General features: G+C 35.2%; 1 pseudogene; it reads left to right on the forward strand.

Moving 5' to 3' along the window:
* The first annotated feature begins 479 nt into the window (after positions 1-479).
* On the forward strand, positions 480-5,724 carry LOC149578880 (polygalacturonase-like; annotated as a pseudogene).
* Positions 5,725-22,911: the final 17,187 nt, after the last annotated feature.

Consider the following 22,911-nt stretch of genomic DNA (forward strand, 5'->3'; position numbering starts at 1 on the left):
CGCAATTTATGGAGATGGCTGATGTGGCATTGATTTTGCAGGATCAGTCGTTACATTTTTGCCACAATTCCTTCGTTAATTCTGGTGCTCCTTATCATTAAAATTAGATTTCTTGCTTGTAATCTTGCACCCAAATCAAACTAAAACAAGTTCAACGTAGATTTGCAATTTGAAACATTCTCTCCTACAAAACTGCCACAATTCTTGAAACTTTGGCATCTTCAAATAATTACTGTATGAGCAGATTGACGTTTATTCTGCAGGAATATAATGTAATGCAGTTTCGTTCACACATAGCCCATTCCATTTCTACCAATGAACGTTAAACTCCCATATTTTCTGATCATCTTAGTCAATTGAAGGAAAAATAATCCATGACCCAATTGCTATAAATTGTTTCTTTCATCACCCATTTTGCTTGAAACTAGTTGCCCTTCGATTCATTTTCTGTACAAACTTCAAAGCAATCACTTCTTCCAATGGGAGATATTTCCAATCTCTCTCGCAGTTTGTCATCCTGTGCTCTGATTTTCATCATCATGTTTTACATGCCAGCAGAAGCTAGTTTTGCTTTAACTAGTTTAGGCATTAATGGTGCTAAAGTCTTTAATGTGGAAACTTATGGGGCAGTAGGCAATGGAGTTGAAGATAGCACTAAGGTCCTAAATTATCAAAAGTTCTACTATTGTTTTTAGTTCTAGAATTTCTCTTTTTAATGAATTGGGTAGAATTTTTTTATAAACTGTTTTAATGTGGTAAGTGATGTTGGTGCCATGTAATTTCTTTTATTATATAAATTTGGGGAGTCTGGACCTAGCGATCTTGTATTTATTAAAAAATTCTTGTTGTTATTGAAAATAAATGAAGTTTTCATAGTCTTCACTTTTTTCATTTTTCTTGTAAATTTATGAATTTAAGTTGTTTTCAAACTTTTAATTTTAATAACTTAATATCATTATCACTTGAAATGTTGTGAAACAAATGTTTGTGTTTTGTAGGCATTTGCAAATGCATGGGCTGCAGCTTGTATAGCTCCATTTGCAACTTTGTTGGTTCCGGAAAGGAAAACATTTTTAGTAAACAATTTAGCCTTTGAGGGACCTTGTGCACCAGGCTTCACTTTTCTTGTAAGCATTTATTAATGGCAAATGTTGGCTTTTCTTTTAGAGAATTTGTAGAATAGATTTCAATAGTATATATTTGATTTGTGATACAATTTTGTTAATGTTTTGGATTATTTTATACAGTTTTTTATTAGAATAAAGTGAGTGAGAAAAAAAGTGATAATGAATCTATAATATTTATGAAAAAACAATTATGAAGTTAGATAATTAATATAATACAATATTTAATATAATAATAATAATTCAATAATGTTCATCATACATTATTACATCACCATAGCTGTCATGCCCAACTCCCCCAATGTCAGCTAGTCTAGGATTTCTCCGAGAAGAGCCATCAGTGTTGATTTTAAGAACGCCAATCTGGGGAGGAGTCCAATGCCCCTCATTATTAACAGGCTGAGAGCGCTGCCTAGCTCTATTCCCAGAGCATCTGTGGGAGAGAGAGGGAGTGCCGCCCTGAAGAGGAAAGGAAAGGCGTGACATCTCTAGGGTCCAAACTTCCAGCAAAGTCACATTTAGCCAGGAGTGTTTCGTGAAGAGAGTTAGCAATTTTCTCCCACAGGTGCCTTATCCCCAACTGCACATCATGAAAGAAAAGAGGTCTTACAGAGAGAATAATTATATATTTCAATCCATTTTTATTTTTTAATTTTTTTGATACATATACGTGTATACCTACTGGATATACCACATATGCATAGACAGACTCATACACACAAACATACATATATAGATAGACATAAACACCACTTCAATTGCAGATTAATATAAATATTATCATATCATTTTAAAATTTTCTTAGAATCAATTTTCATAACATTTAATGAAGTGAGATTACTATACTTTGTAGGTGGAGGGAACCATAGTTGCACCTCCAGACCCAACCAATTGGAATAATAAACTAACATGGTTATATTTTCATCAACTTCAATATTTTACTTTGAGTGGAAGAGGTACTATTAATGGACAAGGGGAAGCATGGTGGCTTCAATGCTAGACAAAAACTATTCATGTAAGTTTATGAGAGCTATTAGTGGATATACGACAGTATAATTGCAAGTAACCTTGAAATATATTAGATTCAATTTTTCTTTAGGTTTTGTGAATGGTCTTTGAAATGCTTCAACTTTTTCAACAATTGTTGGGTCTTACACTAACTGATTCCTTGTACTCTGGTCTTTTCCACAGCAAGCATATTGTAAAGACACTAATAGATCAACGGTAATTATCCATTTATATCACCTGTTCTGGTAGTAGAGATTAATTTATGTTATGTGTTTTTTTAAGGAAACAAACTTTAACATTAATGTGCATGCAGGCTATTCAATTCTATGACTGCAAAGGGTTGGTAATAAGCAGACTATTAATTGTGAACAACCCTCTCTTTCATACGAATTTTGAAGATTGTATGGACGTTCGAATGATTTCCCTTAAAATTACAGCACCAGGAGACAACCCCAATACTGATGGAATTGACATATTTACCTCCACAAATTTTATCATAAATGACTGCAGCATTGCCACAGGTATATTAATTTTTGAGAAAGTCTCTTTTGGGCATAGCAGGATTCAATTTGCCCAGCCTATAGCCAACCTTAAACCCAGCGGCTTTCCTAATAGGTTATCTCAATGCTAATACATTATAGTCTTAATATCAATTTCAGATTAAGGATATATATAATTTTTCTATTTGATTGTGTATATTTTTTTTATCATACTTCATAATCTTTTATTGAAGTGAGATAACAAGAGAAGAGAAAAAATGATTTATCCTTAAGATAAAATAGTAAGAGAATACAACATAGTCAATAAGATAGTAAGAAAAGTGTGAATGACTCATCATTATTGTAAGAACAGAGTAGAAATGATACATCATTAGGTTGAGATGGTAAGAAAAATATATCCAATAAGATAGTAAGAAATGAGAGAAAACAATTTATTGTTACTGTAAGATAAGAAAGAAAATGATTCATCATTAGGTCGAGATAGTAACAAAAGAAAAAACATTCAATAGGATACTAAGAGAGAAAATAATTCATCATTATTGCAAAAGAAGAAAGAAAACGCTACATCACTAGGATGAGATAGTAAGAGAAGCATAAAATGAATGATCATTATCGTAAGTGAATAAAGAAAATGACCTATCCTTAGGATGAGATAGTAAGAAAAGGGAGGGAACAATTCATCATTATTGTAAGAGAGGACAACAAACAATCCATTATATTGTTAGGAAGAAATGGTAAGAGAAAAAATAAAAATCAATAAGATGGTTAAAAAAAGGGAAAATAATTAATCATTACTGTAATAGATGAGAGAAAATGATCCACTAATAGGATGAGATAATAAAGGAAGAAAAAATATTCAATAAGATAGTAAGAGAAGAGAGAAGACAATCTATAGAATGAGATAATAAAAGAAAAAAGAAAACAATTGATGATTCTTGTACAAGAAAAAAATTCAAAATATAAAATGATCCATCATTAAAATGAGACAATAAGAAAATAAAACATATTAAATAATATAATAAGAAAGGAGAGAAAATTAGTCACCATTATTGTAAGAGGAGAGAAAAATTTCCATCATTCGGATTGGCAAAAAAGAGAAGAAAACATATTCAGTAAAAGAAAAAGAATGATCTATCATCATTGTAAGAGAAGACATAACACAATCCATTGTGAGGATGAGATAGGGAAGAAAGCATATTTAATAAGATAATAAGAGAAGAAAGAAAATGACCAATCATCATTGTAAGAGAAAAGAAAAACAATCTATCTTTAAGATGAGATAGTAAGAGATGAAAACATATTCAATAAGATTATAAAAAAAGAAAGAGAGATTCATGACTATCGTAAGTGAAGAGAGAAAATGATCCAATACAGCTGATAGTAAGAAGAGTATATATTCAATAAGATGGCAAGAAGAGAGAAAATCATCATCTTTTGATAAGATGGGATAATAAGATTATAAAAAAAGAAAGAGAGATTCATGACTATAGTAAGTGAAGAGAGAAAATGATCCAATACAGCTGATAGTAAGAAGAGTATATATTCAATAAGATGGCAAGAAGAGAGAAAATCATCATCTTTTGATAAGATGGGATAATAAGAAAAGAAAATATATTCAATAAGATAGTAAGAAAAAAGAGAATAGATTCATCCTTATTATAAGAGGAGAAAATGATCAGCATGAAAGAGATCTCTTGTTATATCGTTCAGATAAAAGAGATTATAGAATGCGTTTTCTTTTTATAAGTTACTTAGATAAAAGATTATAGATTGTGAGCAATTTCACATTTGCAACTATACAATTGTTTGATTCAAGTAAGCTATTAAATAGTGACTGATATGTAAAACAAAATAATAGCTAATTGCATTCCAAAATAAACAAGCAGGGGATGACTGCATAGCCATCGGCGATGGATCTTCTAATATCAGTATCACTTCTGTGGCCTGTGGTCCAGGTCATGGAATAAGGTAATGTTCAATCAGAGCTATATTAGCTTCATGGAAAGAGTTTGTTTGGTTGAGCAAAGTTCATATACAATGTCATGAACAAAAAATTATGTTATGTTACGAAATTTTATACCACAACATTGCAGCATTGGAAGCCTTGGGAAAGGAAACTCACAAGCAGACGTTTATGATGTGAAAGTAATTGGTGCCACCTTAACAGAAACTCAGAATGGTCTAAGAATCAAGACATGGCAGGTATGTTTATCTTTATAAATACAAAGAGAGAATAAGAATAATCCAACTGCACTAAAGATAATAAAGAATATAACAGAACTATTGTATATTTTTTGGGTGGAAAGTAGTGTTTATTTTTATGTTAGATATTTCAAATTACATTATGTGATCTTTTATCATGGATCATTTTTCCCATGAAATATCTAAAATATGACCTAAAGTGTCGAATATAGAATTAAAAAAATCATACTATATTTCATGAAGTGTAGAAGAATCATACCATCTAATATAAAGAATGCTAATTATGATATAACAGGGAGGTTATGGTGTGGCAAGAGATGTATTATTTGAGGACATTCAAATGGTAAATGCAGGCAACCCAATAGTGATAAATCAATACTATTGTGATATGCCTTACCCTTGTTCAAATCAGGTATCTTCGATCCATTCTCATTTTTCAAGATTTTTAACACCATGTTTAGAATTGTGGGTAATTTGTAGGATGGTTTAAACATCACACATAAAGTTTCATTCTAAAAGTAAAAGTGTTAAACAGTCAAAATTGACTTATTTTTTCCAAGCTTAATTTCCTTCTTAATGTATGATATTTAAGGATGGTGATAATTGCATTTATTTTTCAAATGAAATAATTCTTATTTTTGTATTGTGTTTACTATTCACAGACGTCTGCAGTTAAAATCAGCAATGTGAAATACAACAATATTCATGGTACATCAGCATCAGAAATAGCACTGAAACTTGATTGCAGTGAAAGTGTGCCTTGCACAGACATTACTTTGACTGATATAACTTTGAAATTGGCGTCGGGGGGTGAAGTGTCTTCATTTTGTCAAAATACAGAGGGAGTAGCCATTGGAACTGTGAACCCTCCAAGCTGTCTCAGGAGATAATAACTCTAGTCTATTTATGTAAGAAATTGACACTATTTTAGAATTTTTGGAGCTTTTAAGTTATTAACATGACACAGTAAATAATAAATTAAACAAGAGGTTAAGAATTGCTGATTTCTAAGTAACAAAAGAAGTTAGTGTGATCAACTTGAGTTATGTAAATGCAGTAAACATTTTCTCTGGCACTATTATATTTGAATTATCAATTATGAAGCAAATGGAGCTTTGAAGTTGTGTTGCAAATATCAAGGTTTGGTACAATTTTGTGTAGAGTTTCTACAATTCTATCTAGGATGGATACACTTATCTAATTCCCCGTTTTCAATACATTTACTTTTTTATCATTATATTTAAATTAGGAATAAAATGACATTTAACAATATATTTAGGAGCTTGAACTATTTCAAACACAAATGCATTATGTTTGATACAAAAATTTCTATGTGCCATAATTTAGTTTTTTATTATTACATTAAAATTAGGAATAAAATGACATTTAACAATATATTTGGAGCTTGAACTATTTCCAAACGAGTGTATTATGTTTGATACAAGAATTTCGATGTGCCATACTATTTATAATGTTAAAGTGATTTTGAATGAATGCAATGAGATGATGAAATTAAGCACTCTACTATTTTTCTTTAAATATAACATCTTAGATGTCAAATTTTAAAAAAATCATGTGTGGGCTAATGAATAATTCTCCATTTTTGTTAGGAGTTGAATTTTTGGTCATGACAATCCAAAGTGAATCTTACAATGGACTAAATAATGTACTTGAGACTTAAATCAAGAGATTTGTGTCAATTTACATTGAAAAGAAAATATTCAAGATTAGATTAGAAAATTGTGGACCAACTAAGAAAAGTGGGCAACACTTCTATACTTCTAGTTCTATATTGTCATTTAGGGTATATTCCTAGACATCGTAACTAGAAAATCAAAGAGATATGAAAAAAATTGCTCACGGGCATATGCACCGAGTTGTGGTGCCAAAAAGGTGACAAGTAATTTTTTCTTCTTCTTATTTTAAATAGCGCGTACACACTATTTAAAAAATAAAAAGTATATAAGATGGGCTGCAGACCCGCAACCCATCATTTTCATCAATATTTTCTTCTACTCCTACAACGAGCAGCGCGTACGCAAGTTGAAGACTTAACATTTTCACCACCATTTGCCAAAATGCCTCCTCGTCAATGAAATCCAAGACCACAAGCGCACCCACGATGACGCCGTAAGTGATATAAACCTAACTTTGCATTGTTTGATATATTTTTCATATTGTTTTGTAAGTTTTTTATATTGTTTTGTAAGATTTTTACAAATTTTATTTAGATTTGTTTATTTGTTTGGATTTCAATTGATTTTTTTATCAGGAAATGTTCATAATCAACCAAAAAATCCACAAGAACATCAAAACCCTCAAGAACCTCAAAACCAAAACCCTCCTCAAAAAGAATAACAAATTCCAGAACCCGAACCAATTGCAAGACCTCCACCAGGCACACAAGAAAATATAATAAATGAAATAGTGAGAGATAAAATTGAATTAGAAAGACTCATTGCTTGGTTGAAAGAATTCGGACAAACCAATCCAATGAGGGCTCAATTGGTATCATCCCTCGAATCCATTAACACCCAGATAGCCTCAGTTAGTGGTCAGTTAGATATTTGGCAGGTTAAGAGGGATGAACAAAAAAGATTTTATGCAAATAAATTGTCATATGAAGATGTTAAAAGAAAATAAATACCAAAAGGTAGTATATGTGCATTATTTAGAAAACTTGGTGAGCAAAATATTGTTAGAGATGGTACTAAACGATTCACCGTCCATTGGTGCATACACGATGCTATTAGAAATAATTTTTGGGATAGATGGTGGATGGTTTTTGATGCCCCTCCTTGCAACAATCACGAGGTCCCCATGTATTTTTTGAAGAAATTATATTGTGAGTTTCTCCTTGGGGAGATCCCCAATTATTTTGATATATTAGACTCCCAGGGTAGAGGTGGGGGGTCATCATTTGAGAGGTCAGGAGCACGTCGTGACCCTAATGTACTTAGGGCACCTATGGTTAAGCCACAACGCGAGCATGTGACTATTCCTTCAGTTGTGAAGGAAAATGTAGAGGCCATCACTCTAGGGACCATTAATGCTTTGACGCAGACCCTCATCCATTCCACAAGCCCATTAGTTGAGGGAGAGCCTTCTGTGCGTCGTGGTCACATGTGCACTTCATGCGGATCCCTATGCACATTTGGCACTGATGCTGGAGATGGTGCGGATGATGGGCTTGTCACTGATCAGTTCCTGAATGACACATTTGCCATTGACACATAGGTAAATTACAATTATAATTTACTAATTTGATCACATTTCATATGTATAGTGAATGATTAATTAATTAGCATCTATTGACATTGTTCAAAATTCAGGGTTAGAGTGTTGCTGGGCCTAGCAGCAATCCTCCTGGCCCACTTTTTGTCCCTTCCATGAGTCCTGAGGTATGTATCGATTTAATCATTTTTATTAGTACATATATTTATTATGCAATCATATTAAGGATTGACACAAAAAAATTATGCATGTGCATCAGTTCTCCACAGGACCCTCAACCTTTACCACAGACTCAGAGCATAGACATCATACGAGCTTCACACATGTACAATTGTTTCATGTTAATTTAATTCATTTGATTATATTTATTTTATGTTTAATGTTAGATGTAACGTGTATTGTATGACATGCAGCTCATGATGTCGGACACACCTCCTCATCTGCGATAGTCTGTTGATAGTGGAGTGGCTACAGTTGTGGCTAGCTCATAGCCACTGACGGAGGTATGAAAGAATTTTCTTCATTTTAGTTGTTGTTTATAATAGTTAATCTCAAAATTTCTAATGTTAACCTTTGTTTATATATTACTATAGCTTTTATGGTTTTTACACAAGCAGTATGTATGTTAGGCCTACTGATACTCTTTTAATTATGGATCGAAACCTTGTTTTTGTTTTACTAAGTGGTAAGGGGTAGTTTTGTTTAATGGTTATCTGCTAATAGTAGGTTAGTTTGTTGTTAAAGGGTCAGCCCCCTAGTTTTGGCTACTTTTAATTCAAAAACTAGGAGTGAAGGTAGAAGTGGCAGTGAAAGAATTAGATAAAGAAGAACTAGGAGCACATATTGAAGTTAGAAGTAGAGAAGAAGTAGGAAAATCAAATAAAGGTATGAGGACTAAGAGTAGGAGATAATGAAATTAAAAGTAAAGATAGGAATAGAAGATTAGTTGCATTCCAAGTTGATTGCAACTAGGAGTAGGACCTACAAGATGGAAATTATATGTTTTCTATAAATAATAGTCAAGTTTAAAGATATAATTGGTGATTAGATATACTCAGCTTGGTCTAGTAGAGTCATAAGTGCAGGAGAATTTGTGTTTTAAATTAATATTATTCATAGGCAAAAGTCAAATGTTGAACTTGATAATAGAACTAGGCATATCCTTATGATTTAAAGAAACTATAGTTTTTGGAATCAACACCATCAACTCTCCTTCACTATTTCTTTGGGATGAATGGAACTAGCATAACAAAATTCTACATTCTTTCATTCTTGTCCTCCTCCTCCTCTCATACAAAATAAACTTGGATAAGACAATTTACTAGACTTTTGGATTCATGGCCCTTCTCTCTTCTTTTCATACTCTTATAGATATGCTAGTGGGATAAATCATTGAGTATTTTCTTATCTTTTATTTTTGCTCTTTCTTTTCTCAAGTGACCACTTGAGCTTTTGCTATAGCTTTTACAACACGATGCTTGAGATTGAGACATTTTCTTGAGTAAGGTCTCTTCAACTAGTTGACTTGGAATCTTAGTAAGCTTTAGGATTTTGTTGTTCTTTTATGTATCCTTGCAAATGAATGTAATAGTTAATATTCTTGGTTTGGGAGCTTTTGTCCTTCAGCTTGGTGATATTTAATCTCCTTGTAGTTTTCCTAAAATCTTTACCTCTTTCTCTTTTTTCTTCTACTTTATTGTGTGCATGAGATGAACACATGCTTCCAATAAAGTGGGGACTACATGTATCATTTGAAAAAGTAAGAACACTTATTTGGTATTATTTTTAGCCCCATTTTAATATACATTATGGGTTCCTACATTGATTTCACACTCTCCTTTAAACACTCATTGGACCTTCAAATTATTATTTAAGTTCTATATTGATTCATTTTCTTTAAAAACTCAAGGTTACCCTTATCTATAAGTGTGCTTCTCTATTTCAACTTCAATCAAATAATTCCTTTCATTTATTGGACCTTATCTTACCATTTATGACATGTATTTTCTCTCTAAACCCAAAAATAAGTTGTTAGATCAAATTTCACACGCTCTAAATATCTTGGACCCACAATCAAAACTTAGGTTGGAATTGGTGGGTATAAGATGACTTTGGTGATATTTACTTGGGTACAATATTTTTGTTGGTGATATGTGTATTTATAAGTGATTATATTTATTGAATTGTTGTAGGGTCTCGTCATGCCTGATCGTCCACGAGCATTTGAGGTGAACTTACAGAGTGACTATTTGTTGGCGGTAAGAAAATAATTGATTTTGTGTGTACATATATTTGATTTCAACGTATAATAAATATTGATTCATATCTACTTTCTTTGTATCAATTGGAGCTGGAGAAGAGCCTCAACAAGAGGTCGAGTGAGTGTGTCAAGAGGGGCCCGTTATCTCCACTATCTCCCTCCACACGACGGCAAAGGACGTCGAGAGACTTGTTTCCTTCCCCTTGTGGGAAGGAAAAGATGTAGTTGATCTAGACATGTATATATATAGGCATCAGTGGACATATTCGATACACATTTGATGTATATGACATTCTATATTTGATGTATGACATTTATTCGATGTATGACATTATTCAACTTATGACATTGTTGGTTAATATATGATATGTTTGTTCATATATGACATATGATATGACATGTTTGTTCATGTATGACATTAAATTAGATATGTGTATGTATGAAATTAAATTCAATACCTAATCTATTCAAAAATTTGATAGAATATTGATTAACAATAAACTTTATCATTGTTTAAGCATAAGTTAAGCATTTGCAATATGTCATCGTCATATGATTTATGATCTTGTTCATGTTTAAAGTTTTCCTTCTCTATCATTTGTTTATCAAGTTTAATTCAATACCTAATTAGTTTGAATTTTTGATACAATATTGATTGGCAATAGACTTTATTAGGCAATATTCGTGGACCTCCTGGCAATTGGTCACCTAAATGAGAACCTTGAGATTTATTAGGAACTCCATTAAAGAAATCAGTAGTTTGAAATTACTCTATCCAACAAAATAGTGGTCTACAAATATTAGAGAGATAGACTTAATATTTACCAAGTGGCCATCCAATGCCAAGTGTTGTGGATGTATCTCCATTCAAAGTTCAATCACATGTTAAATAATAGACATTTTAGGAGTAAGAATAAGTTATCTAACCTTATTAACATTCTTTTGTATGAGTTCCAAGTAAGGTATCAAGAGTGCTTGAAATTCAAGACTTTTTCTTCTCATCTTGTCCATGTCTTTACTTAAATCAACCTGGATTAACTAAGGTACCTCAATTAACTAAAAAACACTATTCTTTAAATCCTCATCAATATTTTTCAACTTTCTTTAAAATATATTGTGTCAAATGTAGTACATCACATAACTATTAGAGTAGGTGGATTATCTCCTTAAGAATATTTTCTAGCTCAGTTATAATACCACCAAGTTCAACTTGTTGAGCAGTAATGGACTCATTTAGTTTCTCCATAATCTTCTTCTCTATTCTTTTCTCTTCTAATTGTATCAAATTTTCATTAACATCAACATCAGGTGCATTTACCTATTTTACAAGTAAAATTAATTGATCAATCATTGGAGGTTTGTCATTGGCTGGTGCATCTAGAACAATTTGTAATAAGATGTCCTTCACATCTTATAATACTTGTTTGTACTTCACTTCGTATCTTTCTCTTTTGCATCTTTCCCCTTCACAATTCTCCATAATTTATCATAGCATCAAAATCCAATTTTGTATGATCATAGATTGAAAGTATGATAACTTCATCTAATATTACCTTATCTCTTCTACTCTTTTTCATCTTTTTCTTGTCTTGTAAAGTGATTGATCTTGTACTTGGTGATATAATTGGTTGCACTAAAGCCATCTCCTCATTAGATTTCTTATTTTTCTCATCAATTAAAGGTTTGTCTTACTTTACCCACTTTTTGTTGTGCAAATATTAGGCTATTTAGCTAGTGTCCATATAACAACATTTGAAACAACAATTTTGTTTAGTTTTGGCTATGTGTATACAACAGTGTTCATTATTATTTAAGGGAATAGTGATAGTTACTAATCCATGTAACCCCAATAATGTTTCCTTTTATTCATTACAGTCCTATAATAGTTGATAATTTCTATAAGGATTTAACTAATTCTGACTTGGTTGTGCATAAGGTACCTATTAGTAAGTCATATTTTGTGAATAAGGACTCTACGAAGAATTTTGATCCTTTGCAAAGCTGTTCTCCACATCAAACTCCCATGCCTGATTCAATTCAAGTGTCTACTTGTAAGAGACAACAAAGAAAACCTAATGCTTAAAAGATTAAGGAGAAAATTGACCTTGGTATTCAAGCTACTCTGGAAAAAAATTTGATAGATAGCAAAAGGAAAAGTAGCGCAAAAGGCACTCCTTAGAAGAATGAGGGACCTTTCGTGAAGTGTCAGACAAAAGATGTGCTCTCTAATCTAACTTGATGTGGGTGGTGTTGATGTAATTTTGCTTCAAAAAAAAAAATTGTGTCAATAATCATATTCTTCTATAATTGCAAAGTTGACTAAGTGGAACTCATTTCATGTTCATGTTGCAAGTGCTTCGGGTGGTTCATGTATTCTTTGGAACCATAAACCTTGCATTGCTATATATTCAGTCTTTTCCTAACTAGTGGCAAGTAGTTGTTACTAATTTTGGTATGTCATTCACAATGCTCAATATATATGGCCCTACTTCTACATGTGATGATAAGACAGAACTTTTGGATTCCTATTCTTAGGCTATTTCCAACATTCAAGATGATAAATTTATTGTGCTTGGGGATTTCAATGGCATTCTATCTCGGGATGAGAAAATTGAAGGTATATTCCCCCTCTTCATAAAATGATAAATTTTTTGATTTTGTGAATAATAACACCCTCATTGATATCCCTCCTTCTAAAGAGGCATTTACATGGACCAATAAGGGACAAGAATTTCACCAAATTACTAGAGACTTGATAGGTTTCTTATTTCTCATGATTGATTCCTTTCAAATATTAATATTAATTCAGAAATCCTCACTCTGGTTGCTTTAGATCATTTTTCCATTTCTCTATGTATTGAATCTAAGGGGAGTCCTAGTGGTAGTAAACCATTTTTTAAGTTTAAGCATATGTGGTTTAGGCACTTGGATTTCTTGTCACTACTCAACCAATGTCGTCTGCTCCTTTTGTCAAGGAATCTAGAATGTATTAGCTTCACATAAAGCTTAGATAGGGTTTACCCAGCTACTTGGAGCTAAAAGAGCAGACAGTTCGATCCCACGACGAAAGGTGAGAGAGATTTGGTAGTTGGCAACTTTGTACTAGCCAACACTGCAAGTTTTAGCATCACTCGAGATGGCGTTGTAAAATGAAAACGGAATGTGATCTCCAAAAAGCGAGACAGGTTATTGTAGGTCTCTGCAACACGGTCTTGTAGGAACTAGATTTGCATCCATACCTCGCATGAGCTCTGAGATATGCCCCGTCAAAGATCACAGCCCTATGGGATTTAGTGACCGTTGGGGACATTTTGGTTCAGCGTGCCCAAGAATGTTTGAGCGCTGAAGGGGATAGGACAAGGTTGAGGATAGGGTTTACCTGGGCACCCGAAGCTAACGGAGTAGATAGTTTAATCTCACGAAGAAAGGTGAGAGAGATTTGGCAGTTGGCAACTTTGTACTAGCCAACACTGCAAGTTTTAGCATCACTCGAGATGGCGTTGTAAAATGAAAATAGAATGTGATCTCCAAAAAGTGAGAGAGGTTATTGGGGGTCTTTGCAACATGGTCCTGTAGGAACTAGAATCACATCCATACCTTGCATGAGCTCCGAGATAAGCCCCATCAAAGATCATAGCCCTATGGGATTTAGTGACCCTTGGGGATATTTTGGTTCGGCGTGCTCGAGAATGTTCGAGTGCTGAAGGGGATAGGATGAGGTTGAGGATAGTGTTTACCCAGCCACCTGGAGCTAACAGAGCAGATAGTTCGATCCCACGACGAAAGGTGATAGAGATTTGGCAGTTGGCAACTTTGTACTAGCCAACACTGCAAGTTTTAGCATCACCCGAGATGGCATTGTAAAATGAAAATGGAATGTGATATCCAAAAAGTGAGAGAGGTTATTGTAGGTCTCTGTAACATGATCTTGTAGGAACTAGAATCACATCCATACCTTGCATGAGCTCCGAGATATACCCCGTCAAAGATCGCAGCCCTATGGGATTTAGTGACTCTTGGGGACATTTTGGTTCGGCATGCCCGAGAATGTTCGAGCACTGAAGGGGGCAGGATGAGGTTGAGGATAGGGTTTACCTGGCCACCCAGAGCTAACATAGTAGACATTTCAATCCCACGACGAAAGGTGAGAGAGATTTGGCAGTTGGCAACTTTGTACTAGCCAACACTGCAAGTTTTAGCATCACCTGAGATGGCGTTGTAAAATGAAAACAAAATGTGATCTCCAAAAAGTGAGAGAGGTTATTGTAGGTCTCTGTAACACGGTTTTGTAAGAATTGAAATTGCATCCATACCTCATACGAGCTCCGAGATATGCCTCGTCAAAGATCGCAACTCTATGGGATTTAGTGACCCTTGGGGACATTTTGGTTCGGTGTGCTCGAGAATGTTCGAGCGCTGAAGGGGGCAGGACGAGGTTGAGGATAGGGTTTACCCGGGCACCTAGAGTTAACAGAGCAAATAGTTTGATCCCACGATGAAAGGTGAGAGAGATTTGGCAGTTGGCAACTTTGTACTAGCCAACACTGCAAGTTTCAACATCACCCGAGATGGCGTTGTAAAATGAAAACGGAATGTGATCTCCAAAAAGTGAGAGAAGTTATTGTAGGTCTCTGCAACATGATCTTGTAGGAACTAGAATCACATCCATACCTCACACGAGCTATGAGATATGCCCCATCAAAGATCACAACCCTATGGGATTTAGTGATCGTTGGGGACATTTTGGTTCGGCATGCTCGAGAATGTTTGAGCGCTAAAGGGGGTAGGATGAGGTTGAGGATAGGGTTTACCTGACCATCTGGAGCTAACGGAGTAGACAATTCAATCCCATGACGAAAGGTGAGAGAGATTTGGCAGTTGGCAACTTTGTACTAGCCAACACTACAAGTTTCAACATCACCTGAGATGGCATTGTAAAATGAAAATGGAACGTAATCTCCAAAAAAAGAGAGAGGTTATTATAGGTCTTTGCAACATGGTCTTGTATGAACTAGAATCCCATCCATACCTTGCACGAGCTCCAAGATATGACCTGTCAAAGATCACAACCCTCTAGCATTTAGTGACCCTTGGGGACATTCCAGTTCGGTGTGCCCGAGAACGTTTGAGCATTGAAGCGTAGGACAAGGTTGAGGATAGGGTTTACCTAGCCACCTGGAGCTAATGGAGTAGACAGTTCAATCCCATGACCTTTTTTCCACTAAGTTGCAAATTTGAGCAACTTTTACAACTTTCAACAATGCAACTTTGCACAAAAAGTGCAATTTTTACATTTTTCACTTGATTCCAATTCTATGACTTAGAAAAGGTTTGGAAATAGTAAAACCTCAAAAGAATATAGGAATATAGATAGTTTTATGATTATTTCCTAAAAGTTTCTAAATTGTTGCAAAAGTTGCTAATGCAACTTTGCAATTTTTGCATTGACAACATTTGGGTGAATTATGCATTTTGGCTTGGAGGGTATGGAAACTAAAAGGTGTTGATGGTAATATGCTAGATAGGGTAGAAAAAACCTATTAAAGCCTAAAAACATCTTAGAGTTGACTTTTTGTAGGATTTGCCCATCAGGAACTAGAAGGGTCACTTGGCACATTGTTACAAATTTGCTCATTTTGGGTTGTTACTTGGATCCATCACCCTATCCTCTACATCAGGATTGATCCTAGGTTAGGGGTGGATATAAAAGACCTATAAAGGTATTAAATAATGTGATAAGGCTATCGAAGCCTCTAAAAGATGTAAAAGGCACAAAAAGTGCAATATTTTGTAAAATTGCCAACATTGGCAATATAAGCCAAAATGGGCTTAATCAAGTCATGTAAAGGATCCAAAGGGAGGTTTCATTTGGTTTTGAGAGTCTAAATGAGTTTAAAACCTCATTCCCATGTGTGGGAGACAAGTTTGGGTAGTTGAAATTGATTGCTCCGAAGGTGGATATAGTGTTTTCTCTAAACAAGAGTTTCATTTTACATTGGAAGTCATCTAATATAACCAAAGTGAAGGTGTTTGAACCATTTTGGGATTCTAGAGACATTGAAAAGTAATATTTCTAGAAAGCCCTAGGGTAAAGGGGCCAGAAAGGAGGGTATGCAAACTCGCCTAGGGCTAGATTTCTATGCTCCTTTCAAACACTTATTTGCTGATTTCATTGCCTAGCCGGGTATGCAAACTCACCTAGGGCCTCTTGGGAAAAAAAAAAAAAACCTCTACAAAACAAGACCAAAATACATATTTAATTTTTTTATACAATCTATTACTTGATTCCAAAAGGCCATCATTGTTCCACCATTGGAATTCAAGTTATAGAGGTTTCTTTGCTGATTGCTTTGTACAAACCAGCGAATTGGCAACTTTAAAAAGATTTTTCAAACTAGTAAAGAAACTGATAAAAAAACTCCTAATATTTACTAGAGCATCTACATTCCATATAAAATCAAACCAAATGAAAACAACAACCTTATCAATCCATTAAAGGTGTGGATGAAGGGTGAAATCATAAAATTGTCATCAAAATGCTTAGTTTGCTCTTCATTCCAATGCCAAAATTCGTACAAAAGCAAGTGCCAACCCTCAAACTGACTTGGATTGGTCTTAAATACCTCTTACCCACATGAATCAATATATCTCATAGGTTTCCAACTGATTCTTGAAGCCCTTATAAAGTTTTAGCACTTTTTGTTAATGTTGTCAAGCAACTTTGCAAACTTGCAAAGTTGCCAAGTGCAACTTTTGCACTATTAAGCATTTAATGGCTCCATGACCTCAAACATGGTTAAATGAACCTATTTCCATGTAATTACAACTTTTAACATTTTTTCCATCTTTCTCATCCTCCTTGGGGTCTTGGTCAATGTTTGACCATTCTAGGCTCTAACAAGCAATTTAAGCAATTTTGCCAACATAGAAGCAACTTGGGAACTCAAACACAACAAAAACCTATTCACAAACACAACTCACACACTTGGGGCTTTATCACATAGCCATTATTCATGTGGTCTAGCCAAGACCACTACAAGCAAAAAATAATTTAGGAAACTTGGCATATTTCCTAGTTGCTCCTGCACCAACAAAGCTCAAAGCCAATGGGTAGAAGTCAATAGTAGGAAGAAGAAGTTGTTGACTAATAGCCCCTTTTTTAACATGGTTACTAAGAGAAAGTAAAAACCTAATCTGGAAGGTAAGAATTATTGTTTGGGTAGGAAGAATAATTAAGAAATAAGAGAATTGGCAAGTAAAGTTGATATAGCAAATGGTAGACAGTTCACCATCTAGGAGAGTTGTAACAAAAGTTATAAAGGAATATCACATCATAGAATATTAGAGGATTGAATGATCCTCATAAGAAGGATATTTTGTGGAATGTGGTTTGGTAACCCAATTTGAACATTTGGAGGGACCCTTGTGGAGAAGGGTAGGTATTTAGTTTAATGGTTTGAATCTATTCTTGAAACAAGTCATTTGCTGAATGTTTATTACTTCTTGGGGATCTAGTTTGAATCCTCAAATAATTGGTATCAAATCTAGTAGATCTATTGAGGGGTGCAAAATTAGTTACTTGTGTTGTAGATTGTTCTATTGAGAAGATGCCTCCCAAAAAAATATATAGAAGGAGATACAAGATCTGATATAAGCTACTAAAATAATGGATAGAGAGTTGAGAAAAAAAAGAGACTAAGATGCAATAAGGTAAAGAGAAGTAAGACAAGTAAGCAAGTAAAATGCAACCATCTCGAAAATCTTGGAAGCTTTGGAAAGGATTCCTACGAGGGATGTGCATGAAGAACAAGAAAGTGATGCTTAAGAACTTGAGAATCCTCATGTAGAGGATGGAGGGGACTTAGATCTTGAAGAAAGAAGGATGATAAAGTTGTTGAAGATATTTCAATGTGGTAGAAGAAAGACAATAACTGATTTCCATATCTATCATGGCAAGATAGATAGTGAAGAGGTGTTGCGGTTGATAGATTCCCAAGAGAACTATTATAATTATGGAGATATAAGTGAAGTAAAATAAGGTAAAGCTATACAAAACATAGCTAAGAGGGACAAAATTGACATGGTGGAATAGTGTAATGGAAAAGAGGTTTTGTAAGGGTGGAACAAACATGACCAAATGGTGAAGGATGTGCCTCTTCCATCAAATAATACAATCCAAAAATAGAGGATAAGGAATAACCTGAAAGAGAAGGAGATGGGTTTGATGACCTACATAGAGGAATTTCACATGTTGAGCATAAGAGGTGGATTAGAGCATAAAGATGAAAATGTTGCAAGGTATCTTAATGGGCTCATATAAAACTTGCAAAATGGGATTACCTTGATTTTTCCTAAGACACTTAAAGATAGTTTCCAATTGGCTATAAGTGCATAAGATATGGTCAATAGGAAGAAAGAGAGACAAGAAGGTGGTAGAGGAAATGCAAATAGAGGAAGGGGAAGAAAAACCAATAATATGGGAAGAAATGATAGTTTAGTTTCATATGAAATGGTGAACAATTTATATTTGGAATGGTCACCACACAATAGGCCGTATAGAGCATCACATGTAAGTAGTGATGATTTTCTTAAAAGATAGATGATTATGAGCATCACATGTATAGAGCATCTCCATTAAAATATGTTTTCTGGTGTAAACCTGTGAGGAATAGTTGGTCCCAATTTAGTTGTGTGTCAATATTAGGAATGTGACCAATTAATGCAACAACCTCATCATATGTCACCATAGTTGAAGTATTGACAACCCATAGGAACTCAACCTTTGAACATCCCATCTGTAAATGACCTCATAAAGAAAGTTCAATAAACCCACATGAAACATTGAAACAAAAGTTGCATACTTGTGAAGATGATCAGACTGCAGGTGATCAATATGTCTCAAATCTATATTCAGTTCTTTTACTATGCATATAAATGGTTTGTTATATAAAAGACTTATATCCACCAAATAAATAATCATTTTCTTACTATGCTATCCTTATCCTTGGCTGATCTCTGGTAGACCATTTCTTAACCATCCTCCTTCGATCTATAGGTCACTGTATTAATCTGGTTCATCTTGTCTCTACTCGAATATATAAGAATTGGCAATCTCAGGGATTGCCAAAAGAGGAATGGGTCCAAGTGGAAGATAGGATTTAGAAGTGATTTTAATTAAAACATAATAAATAGTGTATTACAAAGAGGAGAATGGTATGTTCTTCGCAATCTACTCCCTTATACATTCTATCAATGTTCCACATTGAACCTGATAGAGAACATCACAACACATAACTAGCAACATAGAACATACCTCCTAGCCACCTCAAGAACATAAAATTTCAAAAACCAAAGTGCACAAGTTTAAATTCAAAGCCTCAAAAGTCAAGAGCACAAAAAATAAAAATAAATAAATAAATACGAACAAAACCCACATTTGATGGAATCATAGAAAATCTGGTGGCTAGATAGTTACAAGCTGATTCAAGCTAATCCTTCATCACCATTAAGGTTTAAAATAACATACCCAATTGAAAACCAATTTACATATACAAAGTGACTAACATTACTCACAAAGAGGGAGTAGAAGCTACACACTACCTTGCATCCAAGGTGCGCTAAAGAACATAACCAAACTCTTGGAGATCATATAATCCTAAGTTTACATAATTTGGTAGTAACACATTTCATTAACTTATGAAACATTTACAAAGTTCCATGATTTGTCTTTCCAAAAAATGACATTCTAGATACGCTTTCCAACAATATAATTAAGATCCTTCCATCACACACTGCAAGTTTCAACATCACCCGAGATGGCATTGTAGAATGAAAATGGAATGTGATCTCCAAAAAATGAGAGAGCTTATTGTAGGTCTCTACAACATGGTCCTGTAGGAATTGGAATCTCATCCATATCTCGCACGAGCTCTGAGATATGCCCCATCAAAGATTGCAACCCTGTGGCATTTAGTGACCCTTAGGGACATTCTGGTTCAGCATGCCTGAGAACGTTCGAGCACTGAAGGGAACAAGTTGAGGTTAGGGATAGGGTTTACCCGACCACCTAGAGCTAATGGAGCAGACAATTTGATCCCATGACAAAAGATGAGAGAGATTTGGTAGTTGGCAACTTTGTACTGGCCAACAATGCAAGTTTCAACATCACCCGAGATGGTGTCGTAAAATGAAAATAGTGTGTAATATCCAAAAAGTGAGAGAGGTTATTGTAGGTCTTCGCAACATGGTTTTTTAGGAGCTAGAATCACATCCATACTTTGCACGAGCTCCAAGATACACCCCGTCAAAGATTGCAGCCCTATGGCATTTAGTGACCCTTAGGGACATTCCAGTTCGGCATGTCGGATAACATTTGAGCATTGAAGGGGATAGGAAAAGGTTGGGGATAGGGTTTACCCAACCACCCGGAGCTAATGGAGTAGACAGTTTGATCCCACGATGAAAGATGAGAGAGATTTGGCAGTTGGCAACTTTGTACTGGCCAACACTGGAAGTTTCAGCATCACTCGAGATGGCGTTGTAGAATGAAAAAAAAATGTGATCTCCAAAAAATGAGAGCGGTTATTGTAGGTCTTTGCAACATGGTCCTATAGGAATTAGAATCTCATCCATATCTCGCACAAGCTCCGAGATATGCCCTGTCAAAGATTGTAGCCCTGTGGCATTTAGTGACCCTTAGAGACATTTTGGTTCAGCGTTCTTGAGAATGTTTGAGCACTGAAGGGGACAAGATGTGGTTGGGGATAGGGTTTACCCGACCACCCAGAGCTAATGGAGCAGACAGTTTGATCCCATGACGAAAGATCAGAGAGATTTGTAGTTGGCAACTTTGTACTAGCCAACACTGCAAGTTTTAGCATCACCCAAGATGGTGTCATAAAATGAAAATAGTATGTGATCTCAAAAAAGTGAGAGAGGTTATTGTAGGTCTTCAAAACACATTTTTGTAGGAGCTAGAATCAAATCCATACTTTGCATGAGCTCCAAGATACACCCCATCAAAGATTGCAACCCTATGGCATTTAGTGACCCTTAGGGACATTCCGGTTCGGCGTGTTGGATAATGTTCGAGCATTGAAGGGGATAGGATGAGGTTGGAGATAGGGTTTACCTGGCCACCCGAAGCTAATGGAGTAGACAGTTTGATCCCACGATGAAAGATGAGAGAGATTTGGCAGTTGGCAACTTTGTATTGGCCAACACTGCAAGTTTCAGCATCACCAGAGATGGCATTGTAGAATGAAAATGGAATGTGATGTCCAAAAAGTGAGAGAGGTTATTGTAGGTATCTGCAACATGGTCCTGTAGGAATTGAAATCTCATCCATATCTCACATGAGCTCTGAGATATGCCCTGTCAAAGATTGCAGCCCTGTGGCATTTAGTGACCCTTAGGGACATTCTGGTTCAGCGTGCCTAAGAATGTTTGAGCACTGAAGGGGACAAGATGAGGTTGGGGAGAGGGTTTACCCAGCCACCCAAAGCTAATGGAGTAGACAATTTGATCCCACGACGAAAGATGAGAGAGATTTGGTAGTTGGCAACTTTGTACTGGCCAACACTGCAAGTTTCAACATCACCCGAGATGGTGTCGTAAAATGAAAATAGTGTGTGATCTCCAAAAAGTGAGAGAGGTTATTGTAGGTCTCTGTAACACGGTTTTGTAGGAGCTAGAATTGCATCCATACCTTGCACGAGCTCCAAGATGCACCTTGTCAAAGATTGCAGCCCTATGGCATTTAGTGACCCTTAGGGACATTCCGATTCAGTGTGCCTAAGAATGTTTGAGAATTGAAGGGGACAAGATGAGGTTGGGAATAAGGTTTACCCAGCCACCCAAAGCTAATGGAGCAGACAATTCGATCCCATGACGAAAGATGAGAGAGATTTGGTAGTTGGCAACTTTGTACTAGCCAACACTGCAAGTTTCAGCATCACCCGAGATGGCATTGTAGAATGAAAATAGAATATGATCTCCTAAAAGTGAGAGAGGTTATTGTAGGTCTCTACAACATGGTCTTGTGAAAATTAGAATCTCATCCATATCTTGCATGAGCTCTGAGATATGCCCCGTCAAAGATTGCAGCCCTGTGGCATTTAGTGACCCTTAGGGACATTCTGGTTCAGCATGCCTGAGAATGTTCGAGCACTGAAGGGGATAGGATGAGGTTGGGGATAGGGTTTACCCAGCCACTCGGAGCTAATGGAGCAGACAGTTTGATCCCACGATGAAAGATGAAAGAGATTTGGCAGTTGGCAACTTTGTACTGGCCAACACTGCAAGTTTCAGCATCACCCGAGATGGCATTGTAGAATGAAAACAGAATGCAATCTTCAAAAAGTGAGTGAGGTTATTGTAGGTCTCTGCAACATGGTCCTATAGGAACTAGAACCTCATCCATATCTTGCACGAGCTCTGAGATATGCCCCGTCAAAGATATTTGAATTCACAGTGTTTAATGAGAATATAGTTGAGGCTTGCTTTACTTTTCTATGTTAAGTTTGGCTTTCAATTTTGGAGGAATGAATCAACCTTGATGATAGAGGTAAATGTTGAATAATAT

This window comes from Cupressus sempervirens, chromosome 1 (assembly GCF_028749045.1).
Source record: "Cupressus sempervirens isolate cs-2001-9-10 chromosome 1, ASM2874904v1, whole genome shotgun sequence".
Classification (NCBI taxonomy): domain Eukaryota; kingdom Viridiplantae; phylum Streptophyta; class Pinopsida; order Cupressales; family Cupressaceae; genus Cupressus; species Cupressus sempervirens.